General features: G+C 34.4%; 1 protein-coding gene and 1 long non-coding RNA gene across 11 annotated transcripts in view; one reads left to right on the forward strand and one right to left on the reverse strand.

Annotated features, from left to right (window-relative positions):
• Positions 1-13188, reverse strand: part of LOC143686929 (uncharacterized) — a 372401-nt gene extending 359213 nt beyond the window's left edge. For 7 of the 10 annotated variants that reach the window (XR_013177312.1, XR_013177313.1, XR_013177308.1 and 4 more), the window contains exons 1-2: positions 11979-13188; positions 7642-7732 (exon numbers count right to left, since the gene is read on the reverse strand). This is a non-coding gene — a long non-coding RNA (uncharacterized LOC143686929). Of the gene's footprint in view, positions 1-7641; positions 7819-11978 lie in introns of all 10 variants that reach the window. The other 3 variants (XR_013177319.1, XR_013177318.1, XR_013177309.1) reach the window with 2 other exon arrangements.
• Positions 13060-21200, forward strand: part of LOC143686924 (uncharacterized) — a 103664-nt gene continuing 95523 nt past the window's right edge. Inside the window, exon 1 of the mRNA XM_077163375.1 lies at positions 13060-13212. The gene's annotated coding sequence lies outside the window, so the exon portion shown is untranslated. The remainder of the gene's footprint in view (positions 13213-21200) is intronic.

Raw genomic sequence — 21200 nt, forward strand, 5'->3', positions numbered from 1 at the left:
ATAGAGACAGCATTAGATTAGTGGATATGTAGGGCTGGGTAAGGACTTCAAAGATGTTATTAATAAAAGTGTGTATTACATACTTTTAAGTTTTATAAATATATAAAAATATATCATATAAACAATATATATAATAAAAATATTATATATTTTAAGTTTTATGAATACTTAATGGATAAAAATCTACTGATGTGACCATGAATTTTTTGGCAAACATTAATTGTTATATTTACATGTTATTTAAACATCATTTCCTCCCTGCATTGTAGTGGCAACTTTGTTATAAGGCAGGCATTAATAAAAGCATGGGTCTATTTCTTTCTTTCCATTTCCACTGGCATATTTGCTTCTACTTCTACTGTACCGTTTTAATTTTTAAAACTGAGCACATAAGCTTTCTAATTTTATTTTACTTCTAAAAGGTCACCTTGGCCCTTAAAATTTACAAATGAATCTTATAAATGACTTAGCAATTTAGGTAAAATCATATAACCTGCTGGAATATTGACTAAAATTGTTTGAAATTTATAGTTAAATTTTGCAAGCTTTTGCAGCTTTACGATTTTGTGTTGCTATCCAAGCAAAGGGTACATTTCTCCATTTATTCTTTTGAAATTCTCTTAATAGTTCATAGTTTATTTATTATCTCACAATTCAAGTGGACAGAAGTCCAAACTCAAGGAATTGATCTTGATTCTAAGGGAGACTCTGCAGGTACATCTGTTCCATGCTTCTCTCCTAGTTTCTCATTGCTCTTTGGCCTGTAGCTACATCTCTCCCATTCTGATATTCAGGAAGGACATGAATTTTGGGAGGACATTAGGGTATATATTTGGGTTTAAGTTGACTGTCTCATTATTTGTTTTATAGGCCCCAAATTTTCTATTCATTTTCTCTTTCTTTATTTTGGATTCATCGGTAGCATCATCATCATTACTATTAATTTATTTCATTTTGCTCCCCTTTATGTCTCATTTTTTTATTACTTACAATATTTTATTATTTATTTTTTCTTGGGGTGATATTAAAGCACAATCTTAAATTATTACAGTTTAACTTAAATTAGTAATTTTAACATTTTTCCAACAATGCAAAATGTTACATCATTTTAACCCTATACACCTTCTTTCTTGCCATGGTCACTATATATTGTAATTATATGCATACCATAAACTCAAAAATTCATTATCTTTTTATTGTTTTAAATAGGCAAACTCATTCTGAGTAAATCCCATATATTGCTCTTTCTGTTTTGTTTTTTTTTAATTCCTTCTAGCTTTTCAGATTCACCTTTGTGAGAAGCCTACTTTGATAGAGACTTTTATTTTATGGTTATATACAGTTCTTAACATGATACTTTTACTGTCAGATTTACCCTACATCAATAACACATCCAAAGACCTTTGATTTACTTAATAAAATGAATTAATTTAAACGATTCCCTTACCCAAAGGGAAATCTATACAAGTGAAAGGCAATTTTCATTTTTATTTGTCACTATTTTTATAGTATTTGCCTTCTAAATATCTAAATTAAGCTGATGTCTCTGGTTTTGGGGAGGGGTGCTGAAATATAAAAGAGCTAATTTCTACCCATATAATTACATGTGTCCTTCAAAAAAGCAACCTGAAAGCATATGAAGAACCCCATTATCCTGTAAGCTTCTGGTGGACTGATAGGTTAGTTTTTAAATTTCCCCTAAAATACAATTATAATGCTTTAAGCAACTTCCTTTAAGAATCAGATTGGCCTATCATCTCCTACTGGAAAGGATGTTTACAACCCTTTAGATAAATTTATTTGCATATTGGAGGTACTTCCTTGTTTAATTTTCCCTATTGTTTTCTATGAAATATGGCTAATGAAATGAAAATTAATATTATAAATATATATTTTGTAATAAGATTTTTCTAAAATGTTACTCTAGATTATCATTTTATATTTCAATTATATAAATGATACTTAATACTCTATATATTATCTTTTTTTATATTTCTGTTTATGAAAAGAAATTTGAAATAAAGTGAATTAATATTGGCATTAGGATGTGTTGCAAAGAAACATAAAGCACAAAGGTAAAAGAAATGTTACAAATTTACAATTTACATATGTAAAAATAAAAGTGAACACATCCATTTATGGTCAATTGGTTTTTGACAAAGGTGTCAGATCCATTGAATGGTGACAGAATAGTCTTTTCAACAAATGCTGACAGACCAATTGGATATCCATGTCCAAAGGAATAAAGTTGGATCCTTACTTCATACCATAAATATTTACTTCATACCATAAATAACTCAAAATTGATCAGTGGCCCAAATGTAAGAGCTAATCCATAAACTTTTAGAAGAAAGAGTTTGGCAATGGATTCTTAGATATTATAACAAAACAGCAAGCCACAGAAGAAAAAATTAGATAAATAGGACTTTATTAAAATCAAAAAAGTTTTCTAAATCAAAGGATTTTATGAAGAGAGTGGAAAGTCAAACCACACATATCTGGTAAGAGTCTGATATCCAAAAAATGTACAAGGAACTATTATAAATAAAAACCAAATAAGACAAAAACCCAATTAAAAATGGGCAAAGGACTTGAGTAGCCATTTCTACATAGAAGATATATAAATGCTCAGCATATGCAGGAATAGTGCTCAACATCATTAGTCACTAGGGAAATGCAAATGAAAAATAGTGATTTAGCACTTCATATGCACTATAGCAGCTGTAATAAATTTATTAATGTATAAATGGAAACTAATGTATTGGAGGGAATGTGGAGAAATTGGAATACTCATACATGCAGGTTGGGATGTAAAATGGTGCAGCTGCATTGGCAAACAGTTTAATAGTTCCTCAAAAAGTTAAACTTAGAATTACCAAAAGACCCAGCAATTGGAAATTGAAACAGGATCTCAAATACTTATACATGAATGTTCATAGCAGCACTGTTTACAAATAGCGAAAAGGTATAAACAACCCAAAAGATGAATGTTCTTCAACAGATTAAAAAAATATATAGTGGTATATAATAACTAATGGAATATTACTCAACCATACAAAGTAATGAAGTTCTACTATATACTACAATATGTGTGATCCTTTAAAACATTAGGCTAAATGAAAAAAATTAGAAACAAAATCTCACATATTATATGAAATTTTTATGAAATATACTGAATAGGTAAATTCATAGATTTAGAAAGCAGACTGATGACTGCTAGAGGTTAGGTATGGAAGGAAATGGGCAGTAACCACTTGATGGGTTGGGGGTTTTATTTAGGGTGATGAAAATGTTTTGAAAGTGCTGGCTGCATAACACTGAACATACCAACTGCCACTAAACAGTTTCCTTTAAAATGGTTAATTTTATGTTACATAGATTTCATCTCCAAAAACAATTATTTTTAGAAAAAAACCAAAACTGCTATTACTTTCAAAAATCAAAGTGATTTTTTGAGAAGTAATCATAATTGACAAATGACAGAAAGTCTGAAAAGCTGCAGTTATCTCAGGACTAAAATCAAACACATTTGGTTTGAGGAAAAATGCAAAGAACATCAACACAAAGTACCTAGGGAAATCTTTTTTTTAGGGAAATAAGGGGTCAAGAGTAATAGCCTGATTTGAACCTTGGATTGTTACTGCAGGAGACTTAGAGAAATCTGTGCATTTAATACCATTCTGAGACTTATTTCAACTCATCATTATATATAAAACTTTATAAAGAAGACAACCAGGCTTCCCCTTGCTCCTCTGGCTAATATACAATATTTCCAGAGAGAAAGGATATGGCATGTGTGGCTTTTGTTCAACTATATAAATTCTTAGTAAAAAATATCAGTAGAAAAATAGCAACAGAAACCACGATTGAAAATATTAAAACAACTTTCATGCCCCAATTTCCATGTTCTATTTTGATATCCCAAATTAAATCCCCACAAACATCCTACTTAAGTGACCCAGAGGACCTAGATTTCATGAAAAATAAAATGATTTTACATGTATGTACATGCATGATCACACAAACACACAAGCAGAGAACAGCAGCATTCGTTCCTATTGAAGAAGCCTTCTAAGTATTATATAAATTGACTACTTGGCTACTTTTGTCCAAGAAAAATTATTAAGTCAAACTAGAAATTGGCACAGATGCATATATAACAGTCAATTCAGAGACAATATATGAGATGACTTAGGTTAACTCCCTGGAGAATTTAAGCAAGATAAATTACAGGCTTCTGCAGAATGCATTAGAGATATGTCAGCAGTCTGCAGAAGCTTTTAAAATGAAAGACTTGTTCAAAATGAGGAATTTGTGTGATACATGCTGCTGTTACCAAGTAACACCAGTATGCCCTGGAATTGCAGATACTACTTTTATCTCAAGGGTGGAAGCAGTTGCTTCCTAGAAGATTGGTGATTTTATTTTTAAAATTGTTTGAAAATTATAGATAGGAAAAGAGAACAGTGTAACATATTAATGCCCACCATATGACAAACCATATGTCATCTACATTTTCAAACCATATTTCCAATGAGCAATGGTAGAACTGATGCAGAATATTGGAGCACATTTCGTTTAGAAAAACTCATACAACCAAATTATTACTTGTCACTATTGTTAAGATATTCTAAACAGGTTTGGTAGGTAGTCTTTCATACTAAGCATTAATTTAAAATGCTACTTGTTTTTTTCATCACAAAACCAGGTCTTGCTATGAATTTTAAGCTATAAAAGTAAGGTTTAAAACTGAAGGAAAAAGGTCGTGCACTGGTGTCTCAGTGGTAGAATTCTTGCCTGCTGTGCTGGAGACCTGGGTTCATTTCCTGGAGCCTGCTCACGTGATAAAAAAAAAAAAAAAGCTGAAGGAAAAGACCAACTAAGGATCAATTCATCTGCTTAAAGTCCCCCTCGCTTCCAAATTCCCATTGGAGTGATTAAATAAATTCAATAGTTGAGAAATGGCTATATCATCATTCTAAACTTAGAAAAGGGACCATCCACTTATCAAAAACTCGGAGTATTTTATTAGTTTTCATTGCTGCATGACAAATGACTTCAAACTTAGTAGCTTAAACAGCACCCATTTATTATCTCAGTTTCTATATGTCAGAACTCCAAGTTTGGCTCAACTGGATTCTCTGCTTTGGGTCTCACAGGGCTGAAATTAAAGTGTCAGCCAGTCTTCATTCTTTTCTGGAGTTTGGTATTTTTCCAATCTCATTCAGTTTGTTGGAAAAATTCAGTTACTTACAACTGTAGGACTGAGGCTTCCATTTTCCTGCCAACTGTTAGCCAGGGGTTACTCTCAACATCTCAGGACACTTTGTAATGTCTGCATAATATTCCAGATACCTATATCTATAGCTATATATTCCTATAATGTATAGATGTAGATATAGAGATATATCACATTTTGTCTATCTGTTCATCCACTGATGGACACTTCAGGTTGCTTTCACCTTCATTTAAAGGCCTAACTTGATTAGGTCTGCCCCACCCAAATTAATCTCATTCTTACTAAGTCAACTGATCGGTAGGTAGTCACAGGAGTAACATTCTATTCTCTTCACAGGTCTTTCTCACCCTAAAGGGGAGCCAATTACACAAGGTGTGTACACCTGGAGGGGGGCGGATCTTGGAGGCCATCTTAGAACTCTGCCTACCACAGGTATTGCTGTAGAAGGCAGAGAAGGTAAGACTTTTAGGGAAGGATTAAACAGTTTTGTATTCATTGAATTTGATAAAATAAGTAGAAAGAATACGTAAGTAGTGGTATCCCATTACAAAATTTAGTTTGGTGTATAAGAGACTACATATGAGAAGTTATCATTGGGCCACTAAGAAGTGCACTATATGCTATAAAGTAAGAACACACCAACAGAAGATTCCCTAGTAGAGTTAATAGTTTTTCCATGATGTCAGCACTCCATAAAATGGGACTGCATTAATGAAAGTGGATTATTTTAATAAGATTCTTCTTTCTTTGCTTAAGAACTGTCTCCCATCACTTTCCCCAGATTTATTCTAAGAACCCCAGAATTTTATGACCAATTGCCGTGTTTTAACTTGAGCAATGAGCTAGGCAGAGTGATGGTGTTAGGGATTGAATCATGTACCACACAAATGATATGTTCAAGCCTTAATCTGTGTTGCTGTGGGTAAGAACCCATTCGTGAATAAGACCTTCAAAGTCATTATTATTAAAGTATGGCGAAGATGAGTGAGGGTGGGCCTTAATCCGATATGACTAAAGTCCTTATGAGCAAAGGATATCGGATACAGAGGGAGAAGCCAGAAATTACTGGAAATTGAGGAACAGAGAACAAGCAGAGAGAGTTTGCAGGAATGCTACGGACTGTGGGAGAAAGCAAGTCCCATCAATACCTTGAGGTTGGACTTCCAGCTTTCTTTACCAGGAGAATAAATTCCTGTTTTTTAAAAGTCAACCAGTTTGGGGTATTTGTCATAGCATCCTGGCAAACTAAGACAGATGGATATTTTTTTTTTCTGTCTCTGGTCCATATAATTCATTGGTATAGTATGCTGCAATGGAGTAGAAACATACAGATATTTGCTTATTATGGTTATTTCTAAAGTTCCCTTGTTTAACATATCTCTATAAAATTTTTATGGCTTTAAATTTTGAAACATTCATTTCCATTATGCTCCTCAAATTAACTAAGATCCAATTAGCTATTTTAGCTACCTAAATAAATAAACCAAATACATGACCCCAATATATATATATGTACTATTAGGGTTTAGCTAAAGAGAGCAGTACTAACATTTATAAATAAATGTTTTTAAATTAAAACTTTCAGGGCAGGCCCCAGTGGCTCAGTGGCAGAGCTCTCGCCTACCATGCTGGAGACCTGGGTCCAATTCCTGGTGCCTGCCCATGTTTAAAAAAAAAAAAACCTTTCAATCATTTCCTCCAGAGAGAACAAGAGTACTATTATTTTTTACCATCTTATAAATCCCCTTTTATGAAGCAACTATTTGAATTGCTAATTTTATTTTTCAGTGTCTTTACAAATAGTTAGTTCTGTACAAAAATTAAAATGATAGAAAGACAATAGAATAGTATTCTACTGTTTATAGCATCACATTCCAGAATAGAATTGCAACTTGTAATGATTAAACTTCTACTTCAAATTTCTCACTTTCTGTTAGAAAATTTAACATTCAAACCATGGTAAGCTCTTCAGTGAAGACACTGAAAGAAGATCATTGCACATACATAGAAATTATCTATATTCAGTTAACATTTCTAAAGAAAATAGTCATAAGATACAATAACACATTTAAGAAACAACAAAATATTTTGATACACGTTGATTCCATCTTCCTCTGATGAATTCTTGATACCATTTGAATCTGGTGTTGGGAAATCCAACACAGCAGAAAGTTCAGATCAGAGAAGGAAAGGAATCTGGGTTTTCACCAGTCTCTACCAGATTTACAACAGGCAAAATTTCCGAAAGTTCTCTGCTCCTTAACCCTCTATCCCCAGAGTTACTCTTATTAATGCTTTGAGGGTGGTAGGACATGCTTCCCTAGGTTCTCAGAGACTCAGGGGACTGTTGAAGGATTTGGACCAGGAAAATTCCCCCCATGAAACAATTTGGTCTCTATTACCTTTACTGTCCCTCATGGAAAGACCATGCTGCCAGGCAGAGAGAGGGTCTCAGGTCACAATTCCTTTAATCCTCGAAGGGTAATCAATGGCCTTCAGAGATGGTATCAGCAGATCATCAGTTGTAACAAAATTGGAAAGGTTATTATTGGCTTCATAGGAAGGATCTTTTTCATTTTCTAAATAAGAATCCATAGGACTTAGATAAAGATAACTCTTCTGAATGATTGGAATACTTTTTGTGTTTCTTTATTGAATTAATTTTCAAAAGACTGTTTGATTTTAAAGTCACAGTTTCTGTATGGCTGTTTTTACATGCACTGATTTATTAGTTGTCATGTACCCCTCGGATAAATTTAAAAATTGTTTCCCATAAGAGGCAGAGCCTTATTTTTAACAGAAGTAATTGAAACAGCACCAGAGTCTTTTTAAGAGCTCTGACTGTGCTATACAGGAAGAACACCATTTCCTCAACCAAGTCAATAAGAGAGCATCACCAGAAATAGGTTCGGAGCAATATAATTTTGCAGGGGAACAAGTAGATACCAGGTAAAATTGGGAGAATACTCTGCAATCCTCAGAAAAGGGGAAAGATATTAAACGTTCTCCCGACTAGGCTCAGTTTTATAACAGAATCATTTTAGGGCTCCATCTGCTCTTTCATGATTCCAATTATCTCAGGAGAATAGATAATGCACTGTTCATTCATGGTACTTGCTTCATTATATAGAAAAAACATCATCCATCTCAAACAATTCACAATTAATGCATGCTGATCTATGGGTCAATAACACATGATGGTAATGGGTTTGAAATAACATCCCTATTATTTAAAAATACATGTGTGTTTTTGCAACTTGTTTATTTCAGTTATTCAAGCAAGCATGTGCTCTAAATATGATGAGGGTGAGTTTGTTTGAATGAAAATGCAATGGTTTGTAACAAACAGAACAAAAGAATCAAATTGTTTCTGGGTATTTTGTTATTTATAAGAAGAAAAATGTACCCTTGAGACAATTGGTAGTGGGGGCAGGAACAAATAATGCTTGGGTAGCATAATTCTAAAATTGTAGCTTGAATAATAATGATTTTATTGACTCTTGTGCATGAAAATATGGATCTTGATTTATTGAAGATCATTCCTTGCTATACTTATTTAGTCACTCCATTTCTTCATTTCTCTATTTCTTACTTTTTTCCAGCCTTTTTCACTATAAAGTCTTATTATTAGGAATGACTGTAAAATGAAGCGTGCTTCTGGTGAGAGTGAGAATAGGCTTGTTTTTCCTTCCTTTAGCTGAATTGTAACACAGTGGCATAGTTAAAAACCTTAGGAATACCTTATTCTAGTTATGCAGAATATTTCTTTGGAATATTTTCTAGGACAAATTCATTGTGGTAAAGCTTATTAGGAAGGAATTTGCTATCTTTAATACACAGTCTATAAAAAATACAAATGAAATGACTTTTCAATTAAAATTGTTTTTTACACACAAAACTGCTAAATTATGAAACGTCTTTTCTTTTTTAATCTATTTTCTTCACAAGTAACCTCAACCAAATGGTTTACCAAGAAACACTACAATTATATTATGTTCAATGGGGTTCTGTAAATAAGTTTCCCAAATATCTCATTGTAGTTCCCTCTGATACTATACTATTCTTTATGTTAAAACTGACAGTTGCAAATTGGACAATTGCACATTTTATTGACACAAACATGTTAAATTTTTATTTTGCATTCTAATTGACTTTTTGTGTTTAATTAATTCCTCATAAAGGTTCCATGGATATTTTATCATTCTAAATTGCCATGCATGTTTATATGGAAACAAGCAATAAAATGGATGACAAAAATTATATTGGAAAGACTTCAAGGGACTTCTTAGATACGTAAAGAGATAGGTGAATTAGTTTCTGACCACAATGATAAATTATGCTCTTATTTTAAAGGCTTTAGGTCAAGTAAACAAAATTGATTTGCTTCATTTCTTCTCACATTTTGGATTCTTTCTCATAAGCTCTAAGTCATATTACTAGAAGAAAAATTAATTCATTCCTATATTCTAAACTACCCAACCTATCAATTATAATTTGTCGCCAGTTTTCCAGGACTCCTAAGTAGATATTAAAAGTAAGTAGTATATGGAAAAAAATTAGCTTTATACCCTAATGTAAGGCTATGGACTATAGTTACTAATATAATTATAATATCCTTTCGTTAATTGTAACAAAAGGTACCACACTAATGCACAATGCAAATTGCAGGGAAGAGGGAATATGGGGATGTGTATTTTTCATTTATTCTCATAATGCCATGTCAACCAAAAAAAAAAAAGGAAATGCATCTTTACATGTCCTTTACAAATGGATTATTTGTTGGAAATTTTCTACTATAACAATAAAAACAATCCCTTCTATTTTTCTGACTGCTAATATTCCACCTAAAGTTCTTCCTAAAAAGTTGTTCTTAAGCTCAAGCTCTTAATAATCCACCGCTAAGGTAAAACAACATTACTAATAAAGCAACCAATATAGGACTGTATCATTACAGTATATAACGTACTTCTAGATTGCACGTTTGTGTCTCATAACAACCTTACAAGATAAGTAAAGTAGATATTAATGAACAATTCTATGTATGAGAGAAGCAAGTTTAGCAGAAGTAAAATGTTGTTTTTTTCAAAGCTACTCAGCTGATAAATATCAGGAGTGCACAGATACAATGTTCAGATTCAAAATTTTAAACTTCTCCATTTTCTCAAGTTGAAGTTCTCTCTCTAGCAATACCCAACTACTCATTAGATATGTCGTGTCAATTCTGTGCTTAAAATCCTTTGATGATTCACAATTATATTTAAGATAAAGTACAATATCCTTGAGCTGACATTCAAAGTCATTCAAAATCAAATTCTTATCTGTCTTTCTATCTGTATCACCTGTCACTGACATCTAAGCACATTGTGCAAACCATGTTGGCAACTAATTCATACCTCCTTGCTTTTACGCATGTAGCTTCCTCTCCCCAGAATGCCCTTATTGCAGTTCAAAAAAGATGGGAAAAAAACTTTTACTAAATATTCAGTGTGTGCTGGTCTCCATGGATGGAGCTGGGGATGTAAAGATAAATGAGATAAGTTTTGTTCTATAGGAGCTCAAACTTTTGTGTCTAGGACTGACACAGAAGTATGATTAGTGTGTGCATATTAGGAGCACTGAGTTAGTTTGAAGTGGTCTGAAAGAATTACTGAAAAATATAACCCTGAACTGGGTCTTGAAAATTAAATAGCAGTTCATCAGATAAAGTTTATAGGAATGCAGCAGGGAGATTCTCTCCAAGATGAAAGAATAGCATGGTAAAGAAAGGAGAGTAGATCCAATTTCAGAAACAAGAGCAGGCATGAAACAGAAAGTGTCAATAAATGAAGTGCTGAATTAGGGTAATAGGGGAACTTTGATTGACTTTTACAAATATGTATGAATAGCCATTGAAGGGTTTTAAGAAAAGAAGTAGGGCATTCACTCCTCTTAGATTTCTGGCAGCAGTGTGGAGAATAAATTTTGATGAAACAAGCCTAAATGCAGGTGGCCAGTTAGTTGTTTATAAAACTTGCCGAGCAAGAGATAATAAAGGTCTGAATTTGGGCAGTAAGAGTAGAACTGCATAGGAAGATATATGTATATTGAATAAGATTAGCTGGTTAAGAATTTATAAATGACTGGATTTGGAGATGAAAGAGATGGAGGAATCAAATTTGATAAACTGAACAGAGGTTAGGGAGGTCCCCAGCTGAATGAGAGAAGCGATGATGAGCTAATATTAGGAAAGATTATGCATTGAATTTGGATGTCAGATGGCTGTGGGAAAAAGAATTAGAAATGTTTAAGCAAGTTCTTCTGTATGCCTTCAGAATATCAGGTGAAAAACTGGGGATATGGATTTTGAGTCTGTTGCATATTTGTGAAAACTAAAAACTAAAATTGAGAGTAAATTATATCTTTCAAAAAATCAAATGTCAAGTTAGAAGAGCAATGAGCAGAGAAAAGAACTGTGAGGAACACTAAGGAGGATCAGAGCAGGGGAAAAATGATCAGAGAGGAAGAGTAAAAAATGTCATAGTGTCAGGGAAACCAAGGAGTGGAGTTTCAGAAAGGAAGTGAGCTCAACAGCTTCAAAGGCAGAAGGGTTTATTAACCGAAAGTGTGATAAAGATTTGGCAATGATTAGAATATTTTTTGGTATAAAAAAATCATCTTCAGAAGTTCATTCATCTTTTGAATATTCCTGGAAAATACTCCTTTCCATTAGTGTGACAGAAATACAATTGTTTTGACTTACTTTGCGAGTTCTTCAATTGGGTGCAGAAATGGACTAGAAATATAAGGATTCATTAGTCTCCTTCCAGTTCACTTTGGCAATGGCAGTTTCGCCTCTCAATTGTGACCAACAGTGGAATTTTAATGCTCAACTGTTGGGATGGAACTTTTCTCTGTGCTCCAATCCTCTCCAAGGACTGTAGAATTCTCAAATCAAGCCAGGAAATAAGATGTAGTCTGCTGTTAGCCTCTGTGTAAACCGAAGCCTATATATCCCGGCATGCGTTGCTCGAAGAGCTCTTCTTAATTTTTTGCTTAGTCAACAAAGTTCTCCCTGTATTGACTCTTCCTCCTAGGAGACATTGTCATCACATTACCACCTATTTCTGTTCTTGACAGGTTGTTTAGTGGATATATGCCATTCTCATTGTTTGCCTGAAACCCCTCTTGCAATTGGGAAATCCCTATCTTTGGAATCCTTAGCCTGTAACTTCCATTGAAATGGACAATTCCAGAGATCTACTTCCCCCAGTCTTCAGATGATTTGCCTGTTTGCTCTCAGATCCATTTCCTCCCTTTCTCTGCTCAGATCTATTTTACAGGGAACTATGGCTTGGTTCTGGGTTGGTTTGAACAATGTAGACATTGATGGATGCTTGGAAGATGGTAGAAATAGAAGAATTAGGTCAAGGTATTTCTCTCTCATTCTATTTCAGGCAGCATTTCTTGTTTTATCCACTCCATGACTAGCTCCTGGGACACATTCTCCCTCCATGTCCCAACTTTCTCCAGGTACCCTCCAAGTGTCGTTTTAGTTCCAAGGGATAGCTCCCTCTCTTCTGGGTTCTGGTAGCACCCATTGTTCCTCTAAACCCAGAAGTGTTACTAGCTTCCTCCTGTTGCTAATCTCTGGGTTGCCCCAGTATTCTCACAGCTCTCATTTTTCCATCATCTGCATTACCAATCCGGTAAGTTTGTAAGATGAAGTGATTTCTTGCTTTGAAGAATTAGACTATATTCTGACTAACTAACTCAGTTTCCTTTGTGGCTTGGATACAGATTTGTGCTCCAGGATCCATCAATCAGATGCTCCCACCCTTGTACCTACTCTTGATTTTGGCCTGGGATCTGCCATCACGATAAACTGAGGTCTGAGCCACAGAGAACACTCCATGGCAGATATATGGATTACAGAGGATGCAGCAGTCCCGGTGGTGGTAGTGATGGTGTCCAGTGCCCCATTCCACAGTTGCCAGGTGACGAGCTACCATGTCCAATACTTAGCGGAGCAATAGCAGTTCCGAATATGGTTTGGGGCATTATTTTCCCCTAGTTGAATTTCTCTGCCTTCCAGGAAATTCTATACCTATCCTTTTCATAAATTCTTGCCTAAGACAAGAAAATGTCTTTCTATTGCTTGCTACTAAGAACACTGGCTGATACATGTCGAATCCTGGGAGTTACAGTTTTAAACTAATATAGGACAAGAAAATGTGAGGGAGATGGTTGTGAGCAATTAGCCTGATTCTGGCCGGCTCAGATGGTTCCACTGAGATTCTGCTTGACACCATCCCTAAATCCCAGATTTAGAGAGGGCTATTTGGGGAGTTTGGGGTCATAGCATGAAGCAGATAATGCAGGCATGTCTATAAATTTCTCCAGAAACAAGCTTGCTTCTCTTTAGTTTGTAGCACTGTTATCAGCATTTGTGTACCTATCTTCAGGGCTATTTCAGTGGGAGTTTGGGAAATGACTTGGCACTGCTCATCAGCCAAAATATTGCCATAGTGTGTCCAGTTCCTATAGCATCATGCTGCAGTTGGTTATTCATCTGACAGCTTCCCTGATGGGACAGCAAACTCCTTAACAACAAACACTATATTTCTCTGCTCTAGGACCTAACAGGGAACAGAAAGATATTCAGCAAATATTTATTGAATAAATAAATGGATTCTGGAGAACCAGACTGAAAAGCCAAAATTTGATCTGCCTTGTTTCTGAAAATACAATCAGGGAATTTAGAATATCTGGTTTGGAAAGAGTACATAATGTTATTTAGTTTAGCTCTTCTCTAGGCTCTGACAGACTACTTCCCTGAAATATCCTTATAACTTCCCTCCTATAATTGTTCACTAAAATGTCATCTCTGAGAAATTTTCCTTGTAAATTATGAGTTATTCCTTCTTCTGAGATAAAATATCATTTTGCATTTTTCTCAATTTTAACAATTGTTTTATTGCACCATAGTAATTTGTCAAATGATCTGCATTCTCTATTAGGCTTAAGAACTTTTCAAGGTCCAGAACTTTCTGCTATGAATTATATCTGCACCAATCCTTTGAATGATCCCTGGAAAATTTTAGGACTAAGGTTGTTCATAGCTTACTTAGAAAAAAAGTGATTATGGATAGATTCAATGAGACCGATTTTTTTGAAATTTTAATTTAGTTGGACTGTATACTAAATATATTTGTTTTATTATGTTTTAGATTTTTATAATATAAATGCAACACATCATAACTTCATCAGATCTGATTTAGTATAGTTATCCATAATAAGGTATGAAAAGTTGGGGAAAGAGTAGAGAAGGAAAACAAGGAGGAAATATCTGTTCTCTAGAGAATGTTCTGCCCCATTTTCTTTTTTTTGCTTCACTATGCAAGAGATTTCCCCACACCCTGTGCTATTACCTATAATGAATGAGAAGGAAAGAAAAGCACCAAAGTTCTAACTTGATCCCATTGAAACATTAGCATCACTTCAGTAAAATGTTCTGGGGTCATCAATTTAAAGTATATAATGCTAATTTTTTTCTTGCCTGATATTTTCAGTGCACAATCCTTTATATGAACCCATTGGGATCAGATTGATTTAAAAAATTCAGACGTTTCTAAATCATAAAAAGGTAATACAGCACATTTACTATAATTTAGAAGGTACCCTAGTAGAATCTGGGGCAGCACCCCAGAATCCAACACATTTATAATTCTGTAGGGGATTGAATGGATATTGAGAGGTGGGGGGGGTGTGCTGTGTTGAAACTGTTGCATACCCCAGAAAATCCATGTTCTCTTAATCCTAATCCAATGCTGTGGGGGCAGAGCTATTGATTGGGTGGGACATTTTGATTAGGTTGTTTCCATGGAGATGTGACCTACCCAATTGTGGGTGGGACCTTTTGATTAGATGGTGATGGGTCCCTGTCTATTCAAGGTGTGCCTTAAGCCTTTTACTGGAGCCCTGAAGGAAGAGAAGAAAAGGTAGAAAATATAGACAGAATTTAGAGCAGACACAAAGAGCAGATACAGATGCTTGGAGTTGCTGAAAAAGCTGCCTGAAACCAGAGGAATGGAGAGAAGGACAGCAGATGTCACCATGTACCTTTCCATGTGACCAAGTAACCCTGGACTTGATTGGCCTTTCTTTAGTGAAACATTAATTTGGACATTTTCACAACCTTAGAATTGTAAATTTGTGATTTAATAAGTCCCCCCTTTAAAAGCCAATCCATTTCTGGTATATTCTATTCTGGCAGCTTTAGCAAACTGAAACAATGGGTAAATAAAGGTAATAAATAAACTGATGTCACCTTGTAAGATTTTGTAGCCAAATATATTCAATTAGATCAAGTTTTGCTGCCAAAGGATAAATAAATCAGTTTTCAGAGTTATTTGGAACTTGTAGTAACAGGCTTATTGGACCTTCACTAATGAACTCCAGTTTTACTCATCATTCTAATCCACATTTCTACTAAGCATCTCCACTTGGGTCTCAGAATTAACATATTTCCCAAATGAACATTGTATTCCTACCTCTCTCACCACCAAACATGTTCCTCTTATATTCAAAAGTTCTTCTATTTCTATTTCATATTTTACATTCGTATATTTTGGCCCAAGATCCAAACTGTGATTTCCTCCTTGAATATTTTCTCTATCTCTTTTCCCTTGTGCAACCCATCAGCAAATCCAGTCATCTTAAAAATAAATCTAGAAACCCACAACTTCTTACCACATCCTTTCCTACCATCTAGTAGAAGCCACCCTCCTCTCTTGCCAGGATTTTGAAATAACTCCTAATTGGCCTCCTTTTCTTCCATCCTTGCCTCCTTTCTTCTATTCCCTACTCAGCAGCCAAAGTAAGGGAGGCCCTGTCATTACTCTGATGAAATGCACCGACTCCCCATCCCAGAATAAAATCCAAAGTTTTTCCCATGGTCTAAAGGGTCCTATGTGAAGTACACCTCCCTCCTTCTGGCCTCATCTCCTACACTCTCCTCTTCATTCCTTTCCTACCTGCCTCCTTGATGGTCTCACACAGCAATGATGCTCCTACCTCTAGGCCTGGCACATAACCTTGGTCTCTTTGCTAAGAAAGCTCATCTTCCAAGCTGCCTGTGTGGATCCCTCCCATACTTTATTCAGGTACCTCCTCAAATATATCTTTAGGCATTTTTCTGACCAACAGACCTAAAAGATTAGTATCATTTTCAATTATCCTACCTGAATTATGATCGTTTATTTTCCTCGTGTGCAAGAGAGCTGAAGCTTTGTCTCTACTGTTGACTGTTATATTTCCAGCGATTAGAATATGCCTTCATATAGTAGGTATTTTAAAAATCATTGCATACATTAATAAAGCCACATGGTGTTTACATACAGAAATATAATTTATATGACTCTGTAACCAAATTGAAATGAGATCACCAGCACCCATAATCATAATATTGCTCTCTGAAGGTAACTCAGGCAACTCAACCACTACCAGTTGAAGATTCTGGCTCTTTTAGCTAAACAACTAAATTTAGATGACCCCTACCTTTGCCTTCAAATGAATCTAAGGAATAGTAATAGCATTTGCTTATAAACATGGATCTGGACTGGACAGGGATGAGAATGGGGGGGTGGGAAGGGTCATTTGGTCCAAGGTTATCTGCTATCAAAATGCTGGCTTCAATGAGATGCTCCTCAGCTCCTTTGGTTTTCTTTGGCAGGCACTGGCATTGGATGTTGATGTTTACATCCTCCACAACACCAGGAGACGAGGTCCCCACATACTTTATTTTCTTGTGCCTCACTCTCTATTTGAGACCTTTTTATTACCCTTGTTTTTCACAGGTAATAAAGCTGTTTTTCACAGCTCTTCTTAAAGTTACTGTCACTCAGGCTATCCGGGTTCCCTTTGAAGGTTTTAGGATCTCTAATTCCCTTTTCTATACATCTTTTAGGCTCTATGTGTCCTCCACACAGGGAGGACTCAGGGAGCCCTACCCTGCCACTGAAGCTCCATGCTGGAAGGGTGGCACTCTGCCTTCTCTTTCTGTCCTAGTCAACAAGGAATTAATTTTATGGCCTTCTCCATAAGTTCTCTTGGGTTTGGCCTCAAAAATGCTTTTCTCTTCCAAGATTTTTGACTCTCGTAATTGAAATTGTTTGCATTATAGATTATCATCTCTATTATAAATTTTGCAGTTTTTTTTTTCCTAAACCATATCAACTTCAAAACTCATAATTGGCTTGCAGAAGGGAATCACTGCTAAATGGATAATGAGAAAGAGTAATAGGTAGAGGGAGTGTGACACAAAGAAACATCAGCACTGTAAAATATCATCTGCCAGAGAAATAATTTAGAGTTTATGTATATTTGGTCATATGCATAAACATACACACACACCCCCCAAATAAATCACAGCAGGCACAGAGCAGTAAATGGCACAAAGGCGATGGTCAAGATTACTTTAGAGGTGCCCACATACCAGAGTCACATGAGACTTTATGGGGAACAGCTGGAATACAGAACAATGTGACTGTTGTGGCTCCTACTCTCACGATGCTTAAACATGCCTTAAGAGGGTCAGATATATACTCATGACGCACTTAAAAAGAAAGGACCCACACCTTCTGAGCATTGTGGTGTTCAGAAAGCCTCAGCTCTTCACATGACTCAAGTTCTTCCAGTGCTTCATCGGCAAAATTGTCTTTGGTAGACAGCGAAGTTACGTTTTTATGGGTCAGACTTTCTAATTGAGACATTTTATTGCCCTTATTTTTCTCAGGATAACCTGCTGCAAATGATATTCTTTTTAAAATTACTGGGGCATATTTAATCGTGAAATTAACAGATAAGTACTATAACCATCTTATTAAAAAGTCATTAGATTATTGAGATTAAGGTGAGAATGTGAAAATCAAAAGACCGAGCATTCTGTCACACCTATTATGAACATTTCATAAGTTTAAAATGTTTTTTTCTATTCATATTACAACAGCAACAACATTTCTCAAGCACATATTCTTAAAATATACAGGGTTAGTTTGCCCATTCATATTTTTCACTGTAAGACAGTGTATGCCATCTTTCCGTTATTATTAGTTTTAATATATAAGATAAGCAAAACTTTGGTTCAGTCATATATTTAGATATCAGACTTATTAAATTCATTCCTAGTAGTAATGTTCTCATAAAAATATTTCAAAATCATAAATTATAAATGTCACAAGCATTGTTTTCCCAAACTGAAATGAGCTGCTAGTGCGTGAGACATACAGGGCAGTAAGTCATGCAGCTGGGATGCTAGAGGACACATGTTCCACTGAGTGCTGTAATTTTCCACCAAATAGCCAACACTTCTTCAGAATATCCCACCACATCTTTTCTTCGTGAATTATCAAAAGAAATCTCTCAAGGGAAATTAGCAGTATCTATCAGATCAGTGATGGAATGGTTTCATCAGGGTGGTGAATGTTAGATGTGCTTTATACTTTCTCAGAATGACATATTTATCTTCAATGATTGTTGCAACTCTTACATTTTCCCCAGGGAATGTTTCTTTCTTCCTTGGACCTCTCTACTTGCTTTCCCCAGTCTCTCTCCAGAGACATTTACATTTTCAACTCCCTCATTTTCCATGTCTCCTTAATTCCATCTCTTGTTCTTCTGCCTCCCTCAGAAATCCAGTCTAGAGGAACTACAATAAGAAGGGAAATTTCAAAACTACAAATGGAGTTAGAAAATAGACAAATGGAGATAGGCTGTTTAAATGACAAAATACTCACTACAGAAACATTATATGATATGTAGTTTATTAGTTACTGTAATTACATTTTTATATATATTAGCAAATGTATGAAATTTGTTAAAGATTCTGTGTGAACTAGTGTTCACCATAAGGAAACTTTGGTGAAATCAGGTTTCCTTATTGCTTTGGTTAACAGTTCAGCTCAGTTATGTACCATTAAACCAGCTAATAAGAATAGAACTTTCTATGGAAAAAAAAAAGAGGACTACATTAAATATTTCAAATTTCTCATTCTGGGAAAGATTTCCTAATTCATTTCAAAAAGAATAGTAGAACTAGACTCCAGCACAATATTATAGACTAATCACTAGAACTACTATTTTCCTCCTTGTCTTCAGAAAGATCATTTAACAAAGCTGAACTTAGGTAACTTTTATAAAGTATAGAAGGCAATAAATATTACATAATTGAAAATAACAAAATAGGCATTGTTTACTTACAAACTTCAAATGAAAAAAATAGATATAAAAATGTTTCATATTCAAGAATGCCAATATATTTTTATATAATGGTAATTATTTTGATTCTTGACATTTTAGACTTAAAAAATAAGATATTCCATTATAGTTTAAGTATCATTGTTTTCATTAATTAGATTCTAATCATTGGCAGTCTCATTTTAGGTTATTGAGTTAAAGTCACTGTTTTAAATACTATCTCTAAAGTCAGGAGATTTTGTTAGAACATGGGATAAGACTTATGTTCTTCGTAAGTCCAAGGAGCAAGCATAACAGCAGGATAAAGTTCACTTAAAACATGAAAGGGTTGGAAATTATGAAATAACATATGACGGATTTTAAATCACCCTATAAAGCAGAGACTTGAGTTAAGAAAAAAATTCAAATTAGTTTTCCTAATACAGACAGAGTTCAAAATAAAACTGAAGATAGGGCAAATATTTTATTCATCACATGCTAACTAAAATTTTGAAAGCTGAAATAACATCTTACACAAATGCTCCCAAGATAAATATTAATGAATAAAAGAAATTTCCATAATAGCGAATAGAAGAAAATCTATAGTAGAAAATTGGCCTAGAAATTTTTTTCTGTTTCATTTGTCTGCTATATTACCTCCATGAAATTAGAACTCTCTAAGCAAGAGTTCATATTTTAAGACAATTTCTAAATGAAGTGCCACTGGTAAGCTCCAAGACTGTAGTCATCTTTAATCAAAGCACTGAGCCCGAGCCTTTCCCCTTCTCACATATGAGTAGAATCTCATGGACCAATATAGGCATTTACCAATACCTTTCTAATGCAATTTATAAACCATTTCATTTTTTAGAGTGCATCTATTTCATACCTTGTCCCTCTGTATACCCTACTACCAAGATCAGTGTATTTAATTTAGCAGCATTCAACTCTTAAATCAATGAATATTCCTGATTGATTTTAACAACTGATTTGTAAAAGATCACAAAGTCTCTTCATTAACTGAATGTGTTTATGTACAGAACCTTATTAGGACTCATGCAAAATATATTCACAGTTATGCTTCCTTTTAAATTCCTAAAAGGAAGCAGCCTCATTGAAAAGAATAAAGAGAGCAACGAACAAGTGTAAAGTCAATGCAGAGTAGTGAAAGAGAGAAAAAATGATTGTCAGAATCTCTGAAGATTGGACCTTAGCATTTTATAAATTTGTTTGGAAATTATATTATGATTAATAAGAGAAAATATTTAATTTTAAGACACGTTGCCTGATATCGAAGTATGCTTAAGTGTTCATATTTTAGATTTAGAGTGTTGGAATACAACAGTATTTTAAAAAGCTATTTTTTAATTTAGAAAAATTAGGAATTTGCCAAATAATATGTTTATTGTGTGTAACCATTTTTATGGATATTAAATCATGTTATTTAAATTAGGGTACAGAATGAATAAAAGTTTAAAACGTCATTTGCAATCGATATCTTATCTTTAACACTCCTACTTGCTCAGTACATAACAGGTTTTTGGCCATCGTAGATACTTCTAGATATTTTTAAGTTAAAGTCTGCTTAGGGAGTGGGAATAACGCAATTTTTATACATGGTCAGAGATGGTGAGTTTTTATAGATAACCTGTGTATTTATTTATGTGACTGGAAGACAGAATCATCTGAAAGATTTTAAGGAAAAAAAAATCTCCTAGTGGGCTGATTACCTATTTTTACTCAGCAACAA

The sequence above is a fragment of the Tamandua tetradactyla genome, chromosome 1 (genome assembly GCF_023851605.1).
Source record: "Tamandua tetradactyla isolate mTamTet1 chromosome 1, mTamTet1.pri, whole genome shotgun sequence".
NCBI classification, from domain to species: Eukaryota; Metazoa; Chordata; class Mammalia; order Pilosa; family Myrmecophagidae; genus Tamandua; species Tamandua tetradactyla.